Here is a 21790-nt window from a genome sequence, read left to right as displayed (position 1 = left end):
CTGGTAGGTCAGGAGGCTGGTAAGCCTAGCAAAGGACCAACAGTCTCTACCTTGAGATTAGCTCTGCCTGGATCTGCCTAATCAGCTGCCTTTGTCCTTCAGGCTTTACTAACCCCTCTGCTGGGTTGGTAGGGGAACCCAGGACCACCCCCAACGCTGGGTCCCAGCCCAGTGACCCTGTGGGACGCTGTTAGAACTGTATCAGAGGGGTAGCCGTGTTAGTCTGAATCTGTAAAAAGCAACAGAGGGTCCTGTGGCACCTTTGAGACTAACACCGCACCATAACAACTCTAACTCAGGAACCAACCCATGCAACAAACCTCTATGCCAACTCTGCCCACATATCTACACCAGCAACACCATCACAGGACCTAACCAGATCAGCTACAACATCACCGGCTCATTCACCTGCACGTCCACCAATGTTATATATGCCATCATATGCCAGCAATGCCCCTCTGCTATGTACATTGGCCAAACTGGACAGTCACTACGCAAGAGGATAAATGGACACAAGTCAGATATCAGGAATGGCAATACACAAAAACCCGTAGGAGAACACTTCAACCTCCCTGGCCACACAATAGCAGATGTAAAGGTAGCCATCTTACAGCAAAAAAACTTCAGAACCAGACTCCAAAGAGAAACTGCTGAGCTCCAGTTCATTTGCAAATTTGACACCATCAGATCAGGATTAAACAAAGACTGTGAATGGCTATCCAACTACAGAAGCAGTTTCTCCTCCCTTGGTGTTCACACCTCAACTGCTAGCAGAGCACCTCTCCCTCCCTGATTGAACTAACCTCGTTATCCCCACACTGATTTATACCTGCCTCTGGAGATTTCCATTACTTGCATCTGAAGAAGTGAGGTTCTTACCCATGAAAGCTTATGCTCCCAATACTTCTGTTAGTCTCAAAGGTGCCACAGGACCCTCTGTTAGAACTGGTTTCTCCCACTCCCTAACTACTTGCCACTATTCCTCTCTTGTAGGCTTTCCCAGACACACATTCCATGATCCTCTTTTTCTAGAAGTCCAGTTACCTAGGCAGCTTCCTGCCAGTGCATTGCTGAAGGAGCCTGCTTTCTGTGGTTCTCAGCCTCTGTGGCAGTCACCCCCCCCCCCCCACTCCAACCTGCAGCCTTTTTATCTCCTCAGCTGTTGTAGGGCCACCATTCAGCCCCAGCTGAGGGGGTAACTCATCCCCCCTGTTAATGCTTTAGCAGATGGGACAGCATAGGGTCTGTACACTTCATGACAGAAGGCAACATGCCCTTGGCTCTCAAATGAGCACTAGCCTTTCTGGGGTGACCTATATTTGCACTGGGCAAATAATGAAAGCTAAGATTTATCAAATATTGTATTCAAAAAGTGTCCCAAAATTGTTCAAATACATGATTCAGCTACTATAGTCACAAATTATTCAGCTAATTTAATAGGCTAGGAAATATGAAAAAGTTCTGTGTCATCATTTAGCCTAAAAGTATCACGAACACAAGGAAATTCATATGAACAACAATGAAGTCACGGTACTACTCGCAGACCTAAAAACAGCTTCTAAACTAAAGCCTTGGTAATTCTGTCTGCATCTATGCATCACCCTAGTGACTTCCATGAAGCTTTATGAGGGTCCTGTGGATGGAACAGCTTGCAAGATCGGGGCCTGAGTTACGCTGATTAATATTAGCATAACTATAACACTGTATAATGTTATAAACAGTAATGCTCATCTGGTAGAGACCATTTATAATGTATGGCTTCCCCTCCCCCCCCAGTTTCAAACTCCATCTCCTGTAGTTGGGGATGGGGTGGAGAAATGGAAACAAATATTTGGAAGACATCTACAGGGCAGGGCACAAAACAATCCTCAACAAATATTAAAACACCATAAAAGTCCATTGTATTTCTAACTGTGTTGAATGTTTGGTACATTTATCCAGAGGAAGCAAGGAAAATAAATTTGAGACCTTGGGTCAGCACCATTTTTTAACCATGCACATTTACCTAATGTACACAGGCAATTACTGCCACTGCATACATAAATGAGGCATTTGTGCATGCAAATGGGTCTATGCAAGTGCATGCACAAATCAGGTGCAAAAAAGAGCAAACAATTTTTTTTTTTTGTCTTTGGGCCTCAGCTTCATGGGAGGAAAAAAAACAATCAAACCTTAAATGATGCTGAAATGTCAGACAGCACCAGCATTAAAGACAGACATGCTTGTAATGGGCTTTTCCTAGAATGTAAGTAATACTTTTTTCTCAATAAGTGTCAGGAATCAGGGCCTGCCGCAGAGCCAGTCTCCCAGCAACCTAAGAAGTGCAGCAGGCCGCCTGATTGGATGCACTGCCAGATTGGTTGGAAGAGTCAGCAGACCAGCTCTCAAGTCGCAGTTCAGCAGCTATTCAAAGCATTTGCCTATGGCTATGATAACTCCTCTGCCTGTTTGTTCCCAGCCCTGCTCTAGTTTTGCCTCACTCTGGGTAACCTGGTTCTGACCATGGACTCAGATTCTTGACTCTGGCTGGGTTCCTTGGCTCTGGCACCTGGCCTCTGACTCAGGCTCTAACACTGGCCTCTGATTCCTGGCTACCAATGCCTGCTCCAACCAGTAGGCACAACCGTCCTTGTCCCAGTAATTAACAATAAGGGACAAATGCCTTAAGTGGTATTGTACCTTCCTTTACTACTTTAGGTACTGGGGCTATTCTTAATTCCTCAGGGGAATGTATAAAAATGCCTTGCTCTTAGGTTATCACAAAATGATACATTAGGCATTATGTGCCACCTCCTATAGTACACCAGATTCCACACCCAGCCCATTTGGCTGCATCAGGTTCTCCACAAGGACATCAAATGTATAACTTTGTGCTTGGTCAGGAAGTCACACAAGGGATAGGAATTGTTCCAGGGATGGGGAGATAACAGATACAAAGGAACAGACAGCAATTCTGTACATTAACAAGGAACGCTCTGCAGACAAGACTGTCATGTTTTGAGGGGATTTTTCCCCCTTAACAATAAAGATAAGGAGACTTAATGAGCTAAAAATATCCATATCCCATCCACACAAGACTACTACGATTTGGGGTCTTATGATTTTTCACTAGTTTGGGGCTTTAAGTTGTCACAGCAGTGTTTTTGGGTGTGATTATTTTTAACAGTGGTTTTATTTTGCAGAGTTCAGATCTGTCAGTCTACCTTTGAAACTCCCACTGACCTTGATGGGAGAGCTAACAGCAAAATGATGCCCGGATCCAGGCCAAAGTTTCTTGCTATGCATACACCTAGGTTGTTTGGAAACATGACCACATGTACGTAGTTTGTAATACACTCCTGCAAGAATGGTTTTATTAACTCTTATTTACATACTCTGGGGTCCAAAACAAGTGGACATTAATGTGATTATTATGTATACTGTGACAGCATCTATGAGCCCCAGTCATGGACAAGGACTCCATTGTGCTAGGTGCTGTAAAAACACAGAACAAAAGACAACCCCTGTCCCTAAAAGCTTTCAACTGAAGCAAAAGAAACATTATTGTCGCCACCATCATCCCTAATTCTTACCTCAGTACATCCCCACATGGATTATTTTTACTAGGAACAAGTATGATCAGCAGGGGTGCTCAGAACCCACAGGGATAACCGCGACATAAGTACACAGATAAATAGTGGGGATGTACAATTCACGTTGAGATCAATGGACACATACTCACACAGATATGAGCACTACCATGCTAAGTCACGAAGCTCCACCCTGGAAAATATCTCCATGATTCCAGCCAGGGGCCACATGTGGAGAGCTCTCTCCACAGGTTTTGATTTTAGCCTGAATCTAAACAGAAGTGTCTGCCCAGCATTCTACCCCATACCAGGTGGTTTTGGCATTGCTGATAAATTGAACAGTCAATTGCTTGACCACACCTTAGTTCATTATGAAATATATTCAAGAGACCAAATAATATCAGATAGGTTTATTGCTATAAGCCGATAATATAGTACAGGAAAAAGGTTCAACACAATACCAGTCTCCGAGACGCTATCTCATAAGCAGTGTTGTTACATTTGCCTTTCACAGAAAGTGTGCCTTGAAAGTTACACCCCTAAAGTCATCTTTTTATACCCAACCTGTTCACAAGGAAAAGGTTACTGTGTGTGACATCTGAAACTAAACTTAACCAAACAGATTTCCACCTTGTTTTTGTGGTACCATAGTGTACGCCTTATCTCTTCATTATGAACAAATACATTCTTAGTACAAAGAGGCACGAGGACACCACCTACGTTTGTACCAGGGTAGAATATTCATATATCTTGTCCTTTTCCTTTGGGACATTCAAATACTGTCCTAGGAGACTAACTCCCTACCTCTTCCTGTGGGGAAACACTTTATGTCCTGATCCAGATCAATTTTTCTATTTACTTAAGCCAAAAGCTTACAGCAACTAATGCAAAGTGTTATGGGATACCTGACGTGGGTGAGCAGAATTGTGGGGGAAGTAGAATACATTCAGTTAACTTCCCAACACTTGTATTAATAAGATGCCCAACATCTAGGGATTGGCTGACGGGGTGTGCAAAAGCACACAGACAGCCACAATCAAGCCATATACAGTGGAACCTCAGAGTTACGAACACCTTGGGAATGGAGGTTGTTCGTAACTGAACAAAACGTTATGTTTTTTCTTTCAAAAGTTTACAACTGAGCATTGACTTAATACAGCTTTGAAACTTTATTATACAGAAGAAAAATGCTGTTTTTAACCATCTTAATTGAAATGAAACGAGCACAGAAATGGTTTCCTTACCATGTCAATTTTTTTAAAACTTTACCTTTAAAAAAAAAAAAAAAAAAGTAGTAGTTTACATTTAACACAGTACTGTACTGTATTTGGGTTGGGGGTTTTTTGGGAAGGGGGCAGGGGTGAAAGTAACTTAAAAGTCTTACTTCCGGCTCTGGACCCCTATAAGGGACAGGGCCTTGGGCAGAAGGGGTGGGGCTGGGGGTCAGCATCCCCCAGCCAGCCCTTCAGCGCTTCCCGGCCCGTGCCACCCAGGGCTCCGGCAGCAATTTAAAGGGCCCAGGGCTCCGGCTGCTGGTGCAGTAGTGGTGGCTGGACACCCCGAGTCCTTTTAAATCACCGGGCCCCGGGGCAGCTGCCCCTTTTGCTCCCCCTTCTCCATGGCCCTGGGGAGGGCAAAAGGGGCAGTGACGTTAAAGTGCTGCTGCAACAGTGCTTCAAGGACCCTACTGGCAGGGCTGCTGATTGGAGGGAGGGGGCAAAAGGGGCAGCGACATCAAAGTTTAATATTGGCTGTGTACGGGCCTGTATCAGCGGCCACTTCTTACCGGCACGCTGCCCACTTTCACCTGGGCGGGAGGTGTTTCTCTGCTGGTGCCTGATTGCGTACTTCTGGGTCCAAATGAGGTATGCTGTTACAGGTCAATTCATACCTCTGAGTTTCTACTGTATCAATACATATAAGGAGGCAGAAATATTTTTGTGAGGAACCCTTCACCTGGAATTTCCTGACTTCTCTTTAATCAAAATCTGAACTTTAGTTTTACACTGAATCCCTTTTGTTCTGAATTCATAGAAGTCAGTTCTGATCTATTTAAAAATGATACACAAAGCAGTTTTCTACATTCCATATGAAGGAATTATGCATCTGGAGTATAAGTCTGTATCTTGCCATTATTCCAGATGCAGGAACTCCAAGAGGACTTATGGGAGTTTTGGATACCAAAAAACAAAAACAAACATTGGATATTGTCTTAAAAACACTCTTCAAAAATATTGGCCCAGATTCTGAGTGTTATTGAGAAGAACTATATTATAGCATCATTGTTAGATGTTGAGAGGAAAGCAGTTCTTCAGTTAATTGTACGATACATTTTAAAAGTAGGTTAGATCTTTGTCACCTGCTGTAATTTAGACTGTCTATGTTTATCTTTTTTTTCACTTTGCTGAATCCTAAGTCTGTTATTTCCTTTGGACAAAGCAATACACAAAATGTACCTTAAAAAACAAATTTCTGCTACTGGGAACTGCCCAGCAAAGTTCTCCAGTCATATGAACTACAGGATGTGCCAAACTGCCCTAATATAATTCAGATAATCATCAAGCTGCATGTTCCATGTTATGTTCCATTTACTCATAATGAAGTATGATGTAACTCAACATGACCTATCAGGACCTCACATTTCAAGACAGCATGACAAAAAGCATGCAGTGGATGAGTTTCTTTATTGGGATTATGCTTCCCACTGATGGCTTCCTTTCAACAGATGTCTGACTGAGAAAGAACAAATATTTAATTGCAACTTATTATAAAACACCGAGCATATTAAATTCTGAGTTTCCAAGTAGCAATGGTAGTAATGATTTTTTTTGTTCCTTCCCCGCTTTTTCATACACATTCTGCTACCCAGCTTCAATACTAGAGTAAGGCACATCATTTTTAGTAACATATAATCTGAATTAGTTATGGTGAGGCTTTTGTACTGGCAAAAAATGTTCTTTAACTAAAACAGCATTTTCTAGTTTACTGGACAAATACCAGAAGAAAATTGCGGAATCATGTGGGGTTGCTAAGCAACCAATAGTTCCAGTGTCATTTGTTTGTGATCAATTCAAGTCATTCATCAGGCTCTGAAGCACCATGCTAAGGAATTCCAACAAATTTGTTCCTTGGGAAAGCCACAGAGACTTCCTGCAACACAATAACACTTTCATTCTTAGAAGATAAATTTAGATGTTCTTTTGATGAAATGTGATATGTTAATTCATTATTCTTAACATACTACTAATGGGCAAAGCTTCAATTAACTAACTACACCATTATAACACATGCAAGATAAAATGGAGTAATTAGTACTGCTTAAAGTAGTCACTATCCTCTCCCACTGGGAAAATGAAGAAGGAAGCTTCCTTATCATGCAAACAGTTGTCCACAAAAATCACTATATGTAATTTGCAGCTAGCTTTTGTTGATTTTTTTACCAGTGATATGTGATAAATTACATTTTTAATAGCAAACAAAATGGCTGCAGTCCAAACCACACTAGGTAAACCTAAAATGCTGTGAATAATATAATCTTTCATTTAAAAGGAATGCTTATCTCTGGGCTTTCTGGAATAAAGGGATGTACTATTATGCCTTTACTCATTACGTTTCATTACAAAATGTGGCACATAGTAAATGCCCATAATAATTACATTCTCTATAGACAGTCAGTGAGTTAAGGATAAAACTGCAATCAAAATGCACATAATTGAAAACATAGTATCCTTACTGTCTTGTTTCAGTCTCTGGTTCAGAATTCAATGCCTCATATTCTGATTGTTTAAAATGTTGTACGGTATTATCAATTTCAAAGAGTGAATGTAAAAGCTATGCTTATATTTATGGTAAAACTTCTACAAGACCAAATTGCTTACAATTTTTTGGACATGGACATTTTCCAGAATTTTCATACAAATCCTGTGGTTATTTTCTCTCTTGTATTGCTTGCATAAATTATTTTGTCCCATGCCTTGCCCTTATCATAGGACCTGGTCTTGTAATCAACTTACTCAGGCAGAACTCCCATTGACAACAAAAGGACCCTTGCTTGAGTAAGTAATACAGAAGCTTGGTTCACAAGCCTTTTCAATTCCATTAAAAACAATTTGCCTTTCTGAGAGCAAATCATTCAGTAATTTTGAAGTCACAACAAAAGGTCATATTAGGACATCAGTGATATATCACATTATTCATTTTAGGGAGGATTTTTATTTGTATTCTATATTTTTCTTTTACAAGATGGTGACCAAATTTGGAAACAAAATTTTGTTAAGTAAATAAAATCTGCATGCAAAGGATCATGGGTTATAATGTGTCAATGATCATATAAACAGCTCCAATAAAGGTATGACACCCATGTTTCCAAATTTGGTCAACATATTTTAAAGAAAAATATAGAATATTCATTTTAGGGAGTGGTGTTTTTTTAAATGTATAAGTCACTATCTTTTTCTTTGAGTACTACTAGGGGTCAATTCATGCTATTTATTCAGTAGTGCTCAGTGGTGCTTATGACGTTCTTCCAAATACCATTCCATTAACACTTACTTTCAACCACATAATTTAACTTTGTCAGATAAAATAGAACTTCAGAGTCAAACAAAATGAGATTTGTCAAATCACTTGTGTAATTTCCCAATAATATATATCAGACTCAACTACTTCTAATTACTAGAAATAAAAATATATGCATATATATGGTTTTTTACCTATTAATGATGTATGAAAATGTACTGCATTTTCAGACATGATTTTACAACTTATCTGTCCACCTGTCTAAAACATGTCATGTCAAAAACTTGAACCAAATAAATGTTCAGTGATGAGCTGTGTGAGAAAAGGCAAGTCCAGGTTCTTGGTGCAAAGGCTTGTGTGGGCTGTTTGTTAATTTATTCTATTACATTGCAGAGAAGCCTATTGAAATTATGCAATCAGAAAATGTAAGTGGAACCACTTATTAAACCAAACTTTGTGGTTATCAAAATTATTATAAACAGATGCATCTTTTGATTAATGGTATTCTCAAATTGTACAATCCAAGTTATTAATCTACCATACATCACTAATACCTATAGGTTCTTGCATTTCTCCCTACTTTTGGTGAATTCATCTACATTTTACTGCAAAGATGAATTACCACAACTCTAATGAAAGATGTTAAATATTTGTAAGAAAAAGAGATGGCTATTGAAAAGACGACACGTCCCTTTCTCCCTCCTCCCCCCCCCAAAATAATCTGAAAATATATATCCCCAAAGGAAACTGAAATTGAGGCTTTCAAACTTGAACTTTCACAAAGCAATGTGAAATTCTGAAGAAACAATCCTAAAACTAATAGTCACCTCAAGCTATTTGTGTTTGTGATCTTGGATATATACAAAACAGATCTTCTCTTCTTCGCCTGTTATTTCTGCTGAAAGTTTCCTCTTGTGTTTTCTAGAGCTCTGCAGTGCAAACTTTCGCTGGGCAACAGCTTTGCACAGTGTCACAGCATGCACTTAAAAAAACTGCATCAAAAGTGCCTGGACAATAAGGACAGACCATCTCAAAATGCCTCTGACTCAGAAAATGCGTGAAGGAACTAACTGGTGTCTTGCTCCCCAAAACATGTGTGAGGTGACGATGTCTGTCCTAGAGCCACTGTGAAGCGAAGCCAAAGAGCAAAAAGACTCCAAAGCCCAACTAAAACCTGCCAACCCAGCTCCCTCGCACAGCTGTTCTGATCTGAGTCCCTTTGGTACTTTCCAAGGCTCCACCGAGCGTTAAAGCGTTTGCATCCCCAGCGCCTAGGCACATCCATAAAGCTACGCCGCGGTTGGGGTTTAACTCCAGCCCAGCCGCTCTGCTGCCGGGAGCCCCGGCTTAACACACACATAGACTTGATGTTTCAGTGCAATCAGCTGCTTTCCGAGCCCTTTAAACCCCCTGCCTCAGCAGGTCTGCCTCAGCTTCCCCCTATCGCCTTGCCTCCCCTCCATCGGATCTGAGGTTTCCCCCTGGGCAGATCGGCTTGTTCGCAAGAAAGAAACCAACTGACCTCAACCTCCTATGAAAGAAAAATGCCCCCCACCCCACCCCACGTCCCACCTTCTACCCCCACCCAGCCACACCCCTACTCAACCAGTACCTGGGCTTGCTGGTTGCACCTCAGGGCGGGCGGGGAGGTTAGCGTCCCTCGCTGGGAAGCGCCCGGAGTTCGCAGGGGAAAGGGAGAGGCGCCCGGCTGGGGCTGCGGTTCGTGGACAGCAGCTCCCCCGTCCCAGCGCTCCGAATTAATCACTTCGCCTTCCCCCCATCCAAAAAAAAAGGGAAACGCACTGAAAGGAAGAAGGCTCCCTCCGTGACTGGCATCAATATCTCCTTCGGCGGAGCTTCCCGGGAGCCATGGCAACGAGCCCCTAAACCTCCCAAATCTCTCCCGGCTTCACACACACACACACACACACACTGGGGCTGGCCCAGCAGCTCGCGCTCCCCACCACCCGCACAGGCTGGGGAAGGTGCAGGGGAGGGTGGCAGCCTGCAGCTCCCCGGCACACGCCCCTCTACAGCCGCTGGAAGCTGTTGCCTTCCTCCCGAGGGATCTGGGGCAGCCTCAGCAAAGCAAAAGGCAGCCCTGCAAAAAAGGGGGACGGCGGGGGGGGGAGGCAAATTCCTCCCCTCCACCCGATTCAGCTGCAAGCTGGGGAGCAGTTTGCACGGCAGCCGGACCCCCCACCCCCACTCTAAGGCAGGTGGGGCGCTCCCACCTGATGCGGCCGCTCCCTCGGACCGCGGCAATCCGGATCAGCGGACCGCGGGAGGGCAGCCCCTTGAGGTGGGGAGCGAGCCGCACAGCTCCCAGCCGCGGGGCGCGTGGGGAGCTCGCCGTACCTTGGGAAGATCGGGGTCCCCCTGGTTCCAGCGCTGGTCGCCTCTTCCCCCTGGCTGAGGCTCGCCCTTCTCTCCCGGCGGGCTGTGGCTAAGTGCCTGGTTCCTTCCCCAGCTGCCAGAGGGCGAGGAGCGCAGGGTGCCGTCCCAGCATGTTCACACTTTCCACTCCCTCTTCCTCCTCCTCCTCCTCCCTGGAGGCTTGGGAGCGCGTGGAGAGCGGGGAAGAGCGAGCCCAAACTCCCTGGGTGCTGGAACAGTTTCTATAGTGAAGGTGCTGCTGCTGGAGACCACCGATTTGGTGTCTGCTATTACTATTCCAGCCAGGGATGCGGCAGTACCCCCAGCACCCCTGTCCCAGGGAGCGTGGCTGAGGAGGGGCACAGGGCTGGAGATGCGCAAGGACCCCTCTGATAATGAGGGGCCAAGAGTTGAAAGCTACAACCAGGGACCTTTGGGGCCTATGTTAAGGACCCACCTTCAGAAGCCCCTGAGATAAGGTACCTCGGAGACCACCGCCAGAGCATTTTGGAAAAACACAAGACAAAATGGCATATTCTTGACCGCACGTGGTTCGTCCCTCTTCAGTAACTGTACCCATGGATGGCATATAACTGGAAGAAAAGGGGTAAAATCAAGACAAGGAAAATAATGGCTGAAGGGCGGGGGGGGGGCACAAACCAACTGGCAAGACCCTTCAAATAATGGACTGAACTGCCAAGGGAGGTGGTAGTGAGCCCACTACCTACGTTAATTAAACCAGTAGGACTAAATATAATACCAGACTCTTTTCTTGCATCTAAATCAGACCTCTCCATTTTCCACCAGAGACAAAACTTTATACCCTCCCCATACAAGGCAGGTGCTGTAAGCAATTATTATCATAGCAGATTCGTTAAATTAGAGTGTTCTGAAAGTTAATTAATCCCATATCATTTGAGACACCTTACAGCATCGTTTTTCTCCACCTCCCTCTACCTTTCTTTTCCGCACCTAGCCAAATTAACTCCTTTTGAATTAGTGAGCATTTGGAATCTCTGGAACATATTGAAGGAGTGGAAAGGTTGGCTTTTACCTCTGTGTATTTTCCTTGAATAACCTGTTTATTCCATAGAGTAACATTGAATTTTCCCCTGTGTTAGTCAGGCAGGTGAAGACAAACTATCACCAAGCTGTCAGCCATGTTCTTTAAAGATTTTACCCAGGAAGGAGGGGAGTGGATTTTGTGAGTGCTTGGACTTCTCTTACAGTTTCCTACTTCACTGCTGCCTCCCAAGTGTGACCTTTCCATTCCCTTCCCCCCCCCCCCCCCAAGCTTTGTCTGATGTGATGAACAAAAATGATCATAAACACACATTAAACCATAAAACCAGACTGAGTGGAGGGCTAGCACTCATGGGGATTATTACCACTGGGATTAGAGATTTTTAAAATATTAACAATTAGAAAGTGTTGATGTACCAGGGAACCACTGTTGTCCACCTCAGGCAAAATTGTTTAGGTGAGTTATTTTTTGGACAGGAAGTGAATAAAATGGCACATTAGGCTTAGGAAAAACTGTTATAAAGCAAATGAGGTAGTAGGAGAGAGATTCTGCAAGCTAATAAGAAAGATGGTAGTATAATTTAATATATTTGTTCTGAATAAGGAAACTGAATGCAAAAATCTATACTGAGTCAGTGCTATGGTTTACATTTCAATCGCGTAAAATCAACCAATATACAGACAGAATTTTCTCAGTAACTGTAACTCAGCCAACTTGTGCCTATAAGGTTGTTGAAATTTACAACCAGATGTAGAGGGGGGAAACCTACCTCTGTGCAAGGGAGCTAAGTTTTGGTTGCTTGTAAAAGTCACAATATTGAATTCCTAGATTTATCTGCAATTAGGGCCTTGCCCAAAGCCCAGCAAAGTAAACAGGAGTCTTTCCATTGACTAAAGTGGACACTGGATCCAGCCTTCACAGCTAAATCCTACGTCTATTTGCTGATTGTGGGTATATTCAGTCCAAACACAGTGAAAAAAAAATGCTGCATTTACATGGCACTGCTCTCCAAAGCAGCTGAGAACTCATGCAGTTCATGAGAACTTTATGCACAAGAAACCTCTGCAAACTACCGTATTTTCCGGCGTATAAGACGACTGGGCGTATAAGACGACCCCCCAACTTTTCCAGTTAAAATATAGAGTTTGGGATATACTCGCCGTATAAGACTACCCCTCTTCCAATGCACACCAAATAAAAATTAAAAAAACATCAGACTTGATTTCAATATGGTAATTTTAATTCAAATGCTTATGACATGCAGGTACTTAGCAGGAAAACTGTCACTTATAAACATAAGGCTGCTTGTCATCAAACATGTAAACATAAAACAGTGCAAGTGGATTAAACTTTTCCTAATTCACTCTAAAGCTGAAAGGAAGGATAAGACAATAAACACATGGGAGCTGCCATGCTGTTTGTTTTCTAAGCTGTCAGCCAAACTGGAACTGATGATGATAGGAGGAAGATAACAAACAATAGAGAGAGAGCAAGTGCCGGGCAAGTCCCTGGCGAGTTAGCAACGCCCATCATAATTGCAAGCTACAGTATTTTTACAGGGTTTGCTGGCGTGACAGTTTCCCTTTAAAAGCCTTCAAAATCCTCCTGTTCGTCATCTGATATCATAAGTGCATCAATGACATCTTGTGATACATTTGTAAGGCAGTCATCGTATGGATCGAATTCCGTATCAGATGGTGTGGTCTCAGCTTCGGCTTCCTCTTCATCTTGCCACAAGTAGTCGTCCTCCATACCATCTAATGAATTTGATATGCCACACTTCTTGAAAGACTTGATTACTGTTTCTGCATCAATATCATTCCAGGCTTTTATGACAAACTTGCACAAAACATCCAACTGTGGAGCACGCATGTTTCCTCCTTTTGTGAATGACTTTTCGCCACTAACCATCCATTCACTCCACTGTTCTCGAATGCGATCTTTAAATGGCTTGTTTAGGCACACATCCAGTGACTGTACCAACGATGTCAATCCTGCAGGAATAACTGCCACATCTGTGTTTAGTCTTGCAAGCCTTTGCTTGGTGCTGGGAGTTAAATGAGCCCTGAACATATCCCACACCAGTAGACTACGTTTTTGAATAAGTCCACCTGGTCGCCTGCTCCATACATTATCAAGCCATAGCTTTACCCCTTCTTCATCCATCCAGCCTTTTTCATTCACATGTACAAAACAACCTACAGGGAACTTGAGTTTCGGCATTGTTTTTCTTTTAAAAATAATCATTGGTCTCAGTTTGGCGCCATCAGCTGTGCATCCTAGTACCACTGTAAAACTGGACTTCTCATGTCCTGTTGTTTTAATTAAAATTGTTTTTTCACCTTTTTGATGGACAGTTTTATTTCCAAACATATCAAAATTCATTGGAGTTTCATCCATATTTCCAATACTACTTAATGCATAGCCATGTTTAGTGCGCTGTTTTATTATGTATCGATGGAAACTATTTACTTTGCTATCAAGATCTGCAGGTAATTTTTGGGCAATTTTCGTCTTTTGCCTCAGTACCATATTATGCCTTTCCATGAATCTAGTACACCAGGATACAGTGGCCTTAAATCTGTTGCTGTGATCTGGGTTAGATTTGGCCCACTGAAGTGCAAACAAACGTATTTTATTTCGTGTCACAACATAACCATTTTGGCGATGCTCATTCACCATGTCTGCTACATGTTTTTCGAGTTCTGGCCAATGTGGGGTGCCTCTTCTTAATGCACACTTACCCCTTGGCATACTCTTTAATGCTTTTTCATTTGCTTTCCAGTCCCGAACCATCTTTTCTGTTACTCCATATTGTCTTGCAGCAGCGCAGTTATTATGTTCCATGGCAAAGTTTACAACTTTAAGTTTGAAACTGGCTTCATATTTCTTTCTTCTTGCTGGTGGAGCCATGATGGGGTTTTGACTGTTGGACATTTGTATACTGTACTGTATGTACTGGTGTTGTACTGTATGAACAGGTACAGATACTGGTGCTGTACTGTATGTGGGCCCAGTATACAACAACCAGCCAATCACGGCAAGCGATGTACCTTAACGGTGATTGGCTGGTTGTTGTATACAAAGCCTGCTTGGATTGGTCAGCTCTCCCTGCCTGCCCAGCCCTCCCTGTCTCCAAGACAATCAGAGCAGTAGACAAACACGCCTCTTTCACCCGTCTGGCCCGCCCTTGTATCCTATTACCTCCTTCTCTGCCTCTCAGATCTCGCACATGCTCGCCAGGAGCGAGATCTGAGAAAGTAAAAACAGTAGTTTCCAGGCAAGCTTATCTCGGCTAATAGGAAATAAACATAGGCTTGGCATAGCACATTAGGGCTTTGCTATGAGGAAGAAAATCTGTTTTAACAGGGAAGCATGTCTGATGCACACTTTTTTTGCAAGTGTTGTGGCTGTGTGGACCCCAGGCTATTAGCAAGGTAGTATCTTTCATTGGACCAACAGGGTGTAAGAGACAAGTTTTGGCGCATACGCAGGGCGCTTCTTTAGCTCTGGGTTTATTCCCAGAATCATTTATTCCTGGCCCTGGCTGCGCGCTCTCATCCATTAAAAGGCGGGATTCCCGCCTCTCTGCTCTCATTTAGCGCAGCGCTTCCCTGAGGCCACCCTGCGGCACTTCCCATAAGACTCCCAGCCCTGTGCTTCCGCAGAGCTGTAACAGTCGGCTCCAAATCAAGCCAGTCCACCCCTTGGTTACCTACAAGCAGAGCCAGCCGCTCGGGCTGCCCTGCCCAGGACGTGCACCAGAAGAGGCGCGCTGGCTACTTAGGAGCCCTGGAAGCGAGCAGGCTGCGCTGCACAAGCTCTGGCCATGGGCTTGGACTTCAGTAACGTGCCCGGCTAATTCCCCCCCGCCCCGCACTTCGCCGCAGGGTCGGTGCCGTGCCAGCCTGCACATTACACACAGACTAGAGCAGCCCCCCCCCGCCCATGGTGCGGTGTCCGGTGCGATTGGGCACGTGGCAGTGCCCTCCCTCCCCCCACATGTGGGGCTGGTTCGCAGCCCTCTGGGCCCCGCGGGCTGGGGCTGCAGGGGACCTGGCTTCCCGCACAACACGGCGTTCGGCGCACTGGCTCGGCAGCTGATAGGGCTCAGCGCTGTCTCTGGAGCCGGGACTGTGTTCGCTCAGCGTGGTCTTAATCAGCTGAGCCTCGATGGTCCCCGGCTCGCTCACTATCTCTATCCGGGAGCCGTCACCCCTTGGGGCAAGATGCCCTCCCGCCCCCCGCTGTTCACGCCGATCCGCCCCTGGCCTGCTCCCGTGCGGATCGTGGCTCCCTTTCCCCGTAGGGATCCCCCCGCCCGGGCACTCCGCGGCAGCCGCAGCTGTTTCCCACGCTCCTGTCAGGGCGGGAGGGAGCGGAGGCAGCCGCAGCAGCCCGGGAGACATATGTGGTGCCGCAGATTCAGCTCCGAGGTTTCAGCACCCGGCGTATAAGACGACCCCCGATTTCGGAGAAGATTTTCCTGGGTTAAAATGTCGTCTTATACGCCGGAAAATACGGTAATGTAAATGGATAATGGAGATATTAGTAAAGCAATCTCCTATCAGTGTTAGGGCCCTGAATGATGAATGCACTGTGAATCCACATGGCCCAGTATCAGCATTGGAGTCAAATAGCAGACTGTACCCATTATTAGCCATTTCCTCATATACACAGCAGAAGCCAGGAATGTGTTGATTCTCTAACTTCTCAGAACTTCATCTGCATGGCTGGTTAATCTAGCCCCAGCTTTGCTGTGTTAACTCACAGTTTCACTGAGAAGACTGACTCCTCTGCTCATTTTTCTGGGTTTCAGCCTATGTTTCCCTTGCCTGTAGAAAAAAAAAAACAGATAGATAGATGTAAAACAATCAAGAATACTTCAGCAAATTAATAATTGGCTTACAATTATAATGCAAAATATGTTGTTATTAATACTAAGATAAGACACTAGTGAAAAACTTTTCTATCTGGAGGCCACAGTTTCTCTTAGATGTGGTTTAAATAGATGTATTCCATCATGCTTCAGACTTCAGCAGATAATGAAAATGAACAAGTGTTACATGCACTCAAATCATTCTTAATATGGGAGGAAAACAAAGACACATGAGGAACACAAAGACAGTTCAGTAACATGGGTACTTCTAAACAGATGGTTCCTCTCTCCCTGAATTGCTTGCCTGAAAATAAAAGATGTGCTTCAAAATATTATCCATTTGGCTAGAGACACACAGATAGGAACATTGGCCAAATCTGTCAAACCCAGGTGCCTAAATATAGGCTCTTACATTCATATTAAACACCTACATAAAAATGGCTTGATTTTCACAGGTGCTGAATTTTTGCCCATTGATTGCATTTTAAAAATACAGTACACATTAAATATATATTATCTTCCCAAATCAAATGCCAGAATAAAAGGTTGGGTAATTTAGCTTAAGGTTTCGCCAAAGAAATCTGGAGCTCTAGAGGGTCGAGTTATATCTGACTTTATTTTAAAAAATAGCTATTACTTTCATGTAATAAGTTATCATTCAAAAAGGCCATTTTCAAAGTCATATAGGAGGGTCAGAGGTTAGAACCTGGATCTTCAAGCTCCCAGTGTGAGTGCTCTGTACTTGAGACAAAAGAACAGCTGGATAATGTCTTCTTTGGAGGAAGAATCATTCTGCCCATAATTGTCAATACATGCACAACTGTCATGTATAGTTGTTAAGAAAGATTATGTATTTCTGAGTGCAAACAATCTCAGAAACATAGGTATATGAGTAGGTAGGAACACCAACAGCTGAATGCATTTTGTTACATAGCCACAATTTGATGTAATTCCTAGAAGTATTACTCCCCAAAGCAACATTTCTGAGAAACACATAGTGGTGATGGAGAAGTTTATCGGCTGGCTTAAGTAACATCATGTCTACAAACGTTTTATTAGAATTACTTTTTTTTTCTGGCAATTGTATTTCAGCCCAGCATTTCAGAGTGTCACATGAATTACAGAATTTTGAGAGTAACCAATGAAGTGCAGTTCAATTGTAGCCATTATACCAATTCAAATGATTATTATTGCTCTTATTAAAAATATTACAGAAGCACTCAAAATCTTCTAGGAAGTCTGTAAACACATATGAAGACACGTCCCCAGTCCCTAAGAGCTTTTAATCTTAAAATGAAAGGCACAGATGAAGGAACAGGGAAAGAGGTACAACATAGAGCAAAGAGGACAAGGTGATGACTGGTGCACATCTTATGAGTTCCTTTCAAAAATAAATATGTGTACTAATATAAAGCACTCACCTTTATCTTTGAAAGGCAGAAAGTTATAAGGGTCTCGATTGGCATAGTGAAAGTTACAGTAGAGCATAATGAAAACTGCTTACTCCCTGCTTCATCATAAGAACAAGGGGAAAGTCAATGAGATTAAAGGGCAGCAAATTTAAAACAAATAGAAGGACATGCCATTTTACACATTTACAATCAACCCTTGGAATTCAGTCTTCGGAGGTCATTAAGTCAAACGCTGTGGCTTTTTAAAACTATGGTGTTTTTCTAAAGGCCGGATAATTTTATGACTGCTAATAACATTTGTAGCCATGCAAGGTAAGACAATAACAAGGGTAATCAAATCTCATGCTTCAGGGCATAAATTGATTACTTGAGGGGGTCATGAAGGATTTTTTTTTAAACCACTGAGTACAAGATTGAACAATTGACTAGGTGCATAACAAGAGGGTTTCGCTACTGTAGATAGACCAATGGTCTGATCTGTCTCACAAATCTGGTGCTCCAGCAGGGAAGCTAAGGAACTTAAGTTCTAGTCCTGCTATTGACTTTGATTTAAAAAAAAATATTTTTACTGATAGGGACAACATCAACTTGAATCTAGTCAATTTTAAAATTAGTTAAAAGTAGTTTCAGGTGATACTACACCTACTTGAGTCCAATTGCGATTTTTTTGTGATTTTACAGTCACATTTTCCTACTTTTAAAAATGTTTCATCTCTTATGAAAAACCCACACAAATAATAGAGGCAAAGGTTAATTAACTGATTATATAAGGGACACAGTGAAACTGGCTACATGAAATAGCATAAAGAATTGCACAATGCATGAAGTTATTTATGAAAAAGAAACAAATATTTGTTTTTGTCATCTCTTCCAGTTATAGTGATTCTAGGTGTCACTTGTAACAATAGCAGGTAGAAAGAAGTGTGACTTTTAAGCTGATGGTATCCCCTTAATTAGAAGACATATATCTCAAGTAAAATTCATTTTCTCAGAGAACTTGGTCATGGCACTAGAATTGTCTGTAAGGCTCTTCTCTGCATTCATACAAAAGTCTCTGGTTGTAATGTATAGTACTTTACATTACTTGCTTTTGAGGGGGGTTAAGTGAGACCTTTAACATTCTGGGGGGCAGAGGGGAGAGGTTTGTACTGAGTAATAGTGACATTCCCAACAAAACACTTCAATACAAAATTGTACGGTACAGTAACTCCACAGTATGAGTTCCAAGTACACGCATGTGTTGAAAGGGTAGACTTGCTGCCTCAATGTAGTTAGTCCCTCCATCCTAAACTCCTTCTCCTTTTGGTGCATTGCCCAGTTATCTAGTTGGTGTATGCCAGCTTTTAGCATGGAACTACAGAACCAAGGGTCTGAAATGGAAATACAGATTCCTGGCAACCGTGTGCCAGAACAGAGTGTGCCTATTCATATGTCTCTGAATGGGCCAAGTTCACTTTATAAAGAAAAGCCCATTATGGAATAACACAAGTTGAAAACACACACATACAATCTGAAAAAGTCTCTGTTGCCATTTTATAACTTCAGAGGAATCAGGCAGATTTTTTCCTGAAATGTAAAAAACCAGAATTACCCCAATACTGTATCCTTATGTGATTCTGTTCTGAAACCAATTTAGACAACTAAACTACAGACTCCCTCCTTCCCCAAAAAAACGTTCATACCCTTCAAAAAACAGCAGTGTGAATACTACCAATATAATACAAAACCTGTAATGTGATGGCCAATGTCATCTTGAAATCAGAATACTAAACTGATATTTTGCTAATGTGATGCATTTGCATAAATATAGTGCTAGATACAGCATTTTAGCATAATATTGGCATTTCATATTGTTTGATAGTAAGATTCTAATTCAGGAGGCCAATTAAATACAGCACTTTTTCATAGTGATCAGGCCAGTTAGATCAGTCTGAGAACACTCCTTTCAGATCCAAATTTTACTATCATTACATGGCTGAGAACAGATAATTAAAATTATAGTTCACTCACTCCTTGCTGGTTAGAATGCAAAATATCCAAAATTAGCATCTGAAAGCAAAGCATAATAAATAAAGCTACAGGGCTTAAAATATAACACTTAAAATGCAATTTAAAATGTAAAATAATGTTACTACTACTAATATGGTAGAAATGGCCAAGATGAATTAGTCTACTATCCTATTGTGAAACCTCAAAAGAACATTGAGGCTAATATTTCAGGGTTTCATAATATGGCAGCATGGAGAATAATAAATATAAATTGGTAAATACTATTGAATAATATTTTGTACCTATAAGATTCCTGTTGAGAAATGTTGCTTATTTCAAAAGCATACATCTGACTGTTATATCTTAAACACTTTATCAGATGATGCAAGATTTGATAAAGCCCTACGTTTAACAATTATTATTAATATCATATGGCATTTTCAGGAGGCCTGATCCAACTTACAATGAAGTAAATGGAAAAACTCCATTGACAGTAATAGGAACTGGATCTGGCCCTACATGAATTCGACTCTTTTTTTAAAAAAAAGCACAACCCGGATGTAGGGAAAATGTACTTAAAAGTTAAAATACAATTCTTGTACAATAAAGATAAGAGGCGGAGTTCTGAACAGAGGTGTTCCATTATGAAACTTGCAGAATGATCTTACATTAAAATAGTATCTTTCATCATAATAGGTTCCTAAGAGCTTTATAAACTGTACGCACTGGAGCAAAAATTTAACACTGCTTCTTCAACCACCATAGAAGTGCAGCCACCTCTCAGGCGAAAACAGTAACAGTACCACATGACTCTACGTAAGGAGTTCTTCATTTTTTCTCTTTTTTCTTTTATATAACCAACACTACCAGGGAATTTTACATAGTCAGAAGATAGGTAGATTCCCAGATGTGGATTAAGGCACAAGAGCTCTTAATCTTGTGGAAAAGTGCCCTTGGATATGTCATAACCACATGAAATCAGAACCTTGTTTAAAAGTCTGATCCAAGGCAGCATCATATTGGGGCATTAGGGCAACTATTATACCTTCACCATCACTTCCCTTGTAAGGATCTTCCTTACAAGTAATGATCCAGCCAAATGATGCTTTGTGGGTGAAAACAGACAACTTCAGGTGGTATGGCTACAGTCTATAATTAGTGCTCCCATTTGCAAAAAGAGAACAGAAATACTCAAACACTGATTATTACCTGGCCTTCCCAGTGAGTAATAGTTTTCAAACCATGATAGTTAAAACATCCATCAATTTCTTACCAGTTTTAACCATTTAATTAATAGCACTTACAAACTGAGTTATATGGAGGTTTGAACCTCCTGAATAAACTTGAGGTCAACACGCTGTCTCAAGAAGATCAGATGCATCTGCTGGACAGGTTTAACCCATTCCACGAGACTGAGAATTCTGTACTGGAGCACAGTACAGGAAAAGTTCCAAGTGAAAGTGCCTTTGGAGCTGTCTTTGCTAAAACATTCCAAGCACAGCTGGTACTAATCCTAAAAAAAGTGATCAAGGACATTTATCGAAAAGGAATCCTGTCTCATGACATGAGTATGGCATTGATCTTACTTATAAGGAAGATAAAAAGGGGGAGAGCTATGGAGATTTACAACACATCTTCCTCTGAACTTGGAAGGTTAGACATCAGACAAATTATAAGGGACAAAACTTATTGAGGTTACCCCTATACTTATATGTGGTTTCCAGGTGGGGGTTGTAAAACAAAGGCTACCAAAGGGCAACACATGAAAAATATTTAATGGACCAGGTACAATGGTTAGGAATTCTGGCTGAGATATTCACAGGGGCCCAAGGGGATTTGGCTTTCAACTCCGATTGAATTTCAAGGATTTGGGTGCTTTTTTCCTTTAGGCCCTTTGAAAATCCCAGCCTCTAGCTATAGCTTTTTTCTTGATGCTGATGAGGCCTTTGACAGGATCAAACAATATTATTCAATTTAAGTGCTAAGAAAATTTGGATTCAGTCCAGTCTTCTTAACATGCGTA

General features: G+C 42.3%; 1 protein-coding gene across 27 annotated transcripts in view; it reads right to left on the bottom strand.

Moving 5' to 3' along the window:
* Positions 1–10712, bottom strand: part of CHL1 (cell adhesion molecule L1 like) — a 193152-nt gene extending 182440 nt beyond the window's left edge. For 8 of the 27 annotated variants that reach the window (XR_508267.4, XR_010589021.1, XR_010589020.1 and 5 more), the window contains exon 1: positions 9700–10158. The gene's annotated coding sequence lies outside the window, so the exon portion shown is untranslated. Of the gene's footprint in view, positions 1–9699; positions 10159–10445 lie in introns of those variants that run through there. The other 19 variants (XR_010589019.1, XM_008164342.4, XM_008164346.4 and 16 more) reach the window with 10 other exon arrangements.
* Between the last annotated feature and the right edge of the window lie 11078 nt (positions 10713–21790).

Source organism: Chrysemys picta, chromosome 7 (genome assembly GCF_011386835.1).
Source record: "Chrysemys picta bellii isolate R12L10 chromosome 7, ASM1138683v2, whole genome shotgun sequence".
NCBI lineage: Eukaryota > Metazoa > Chordata > Testudines > Emydidae > Chrysemys > Chrysemys picta.
Note: the sequence above shows the minus strand (reverse complement) of the source record. Positions and strands in the feature narration are given on the sequence as shown.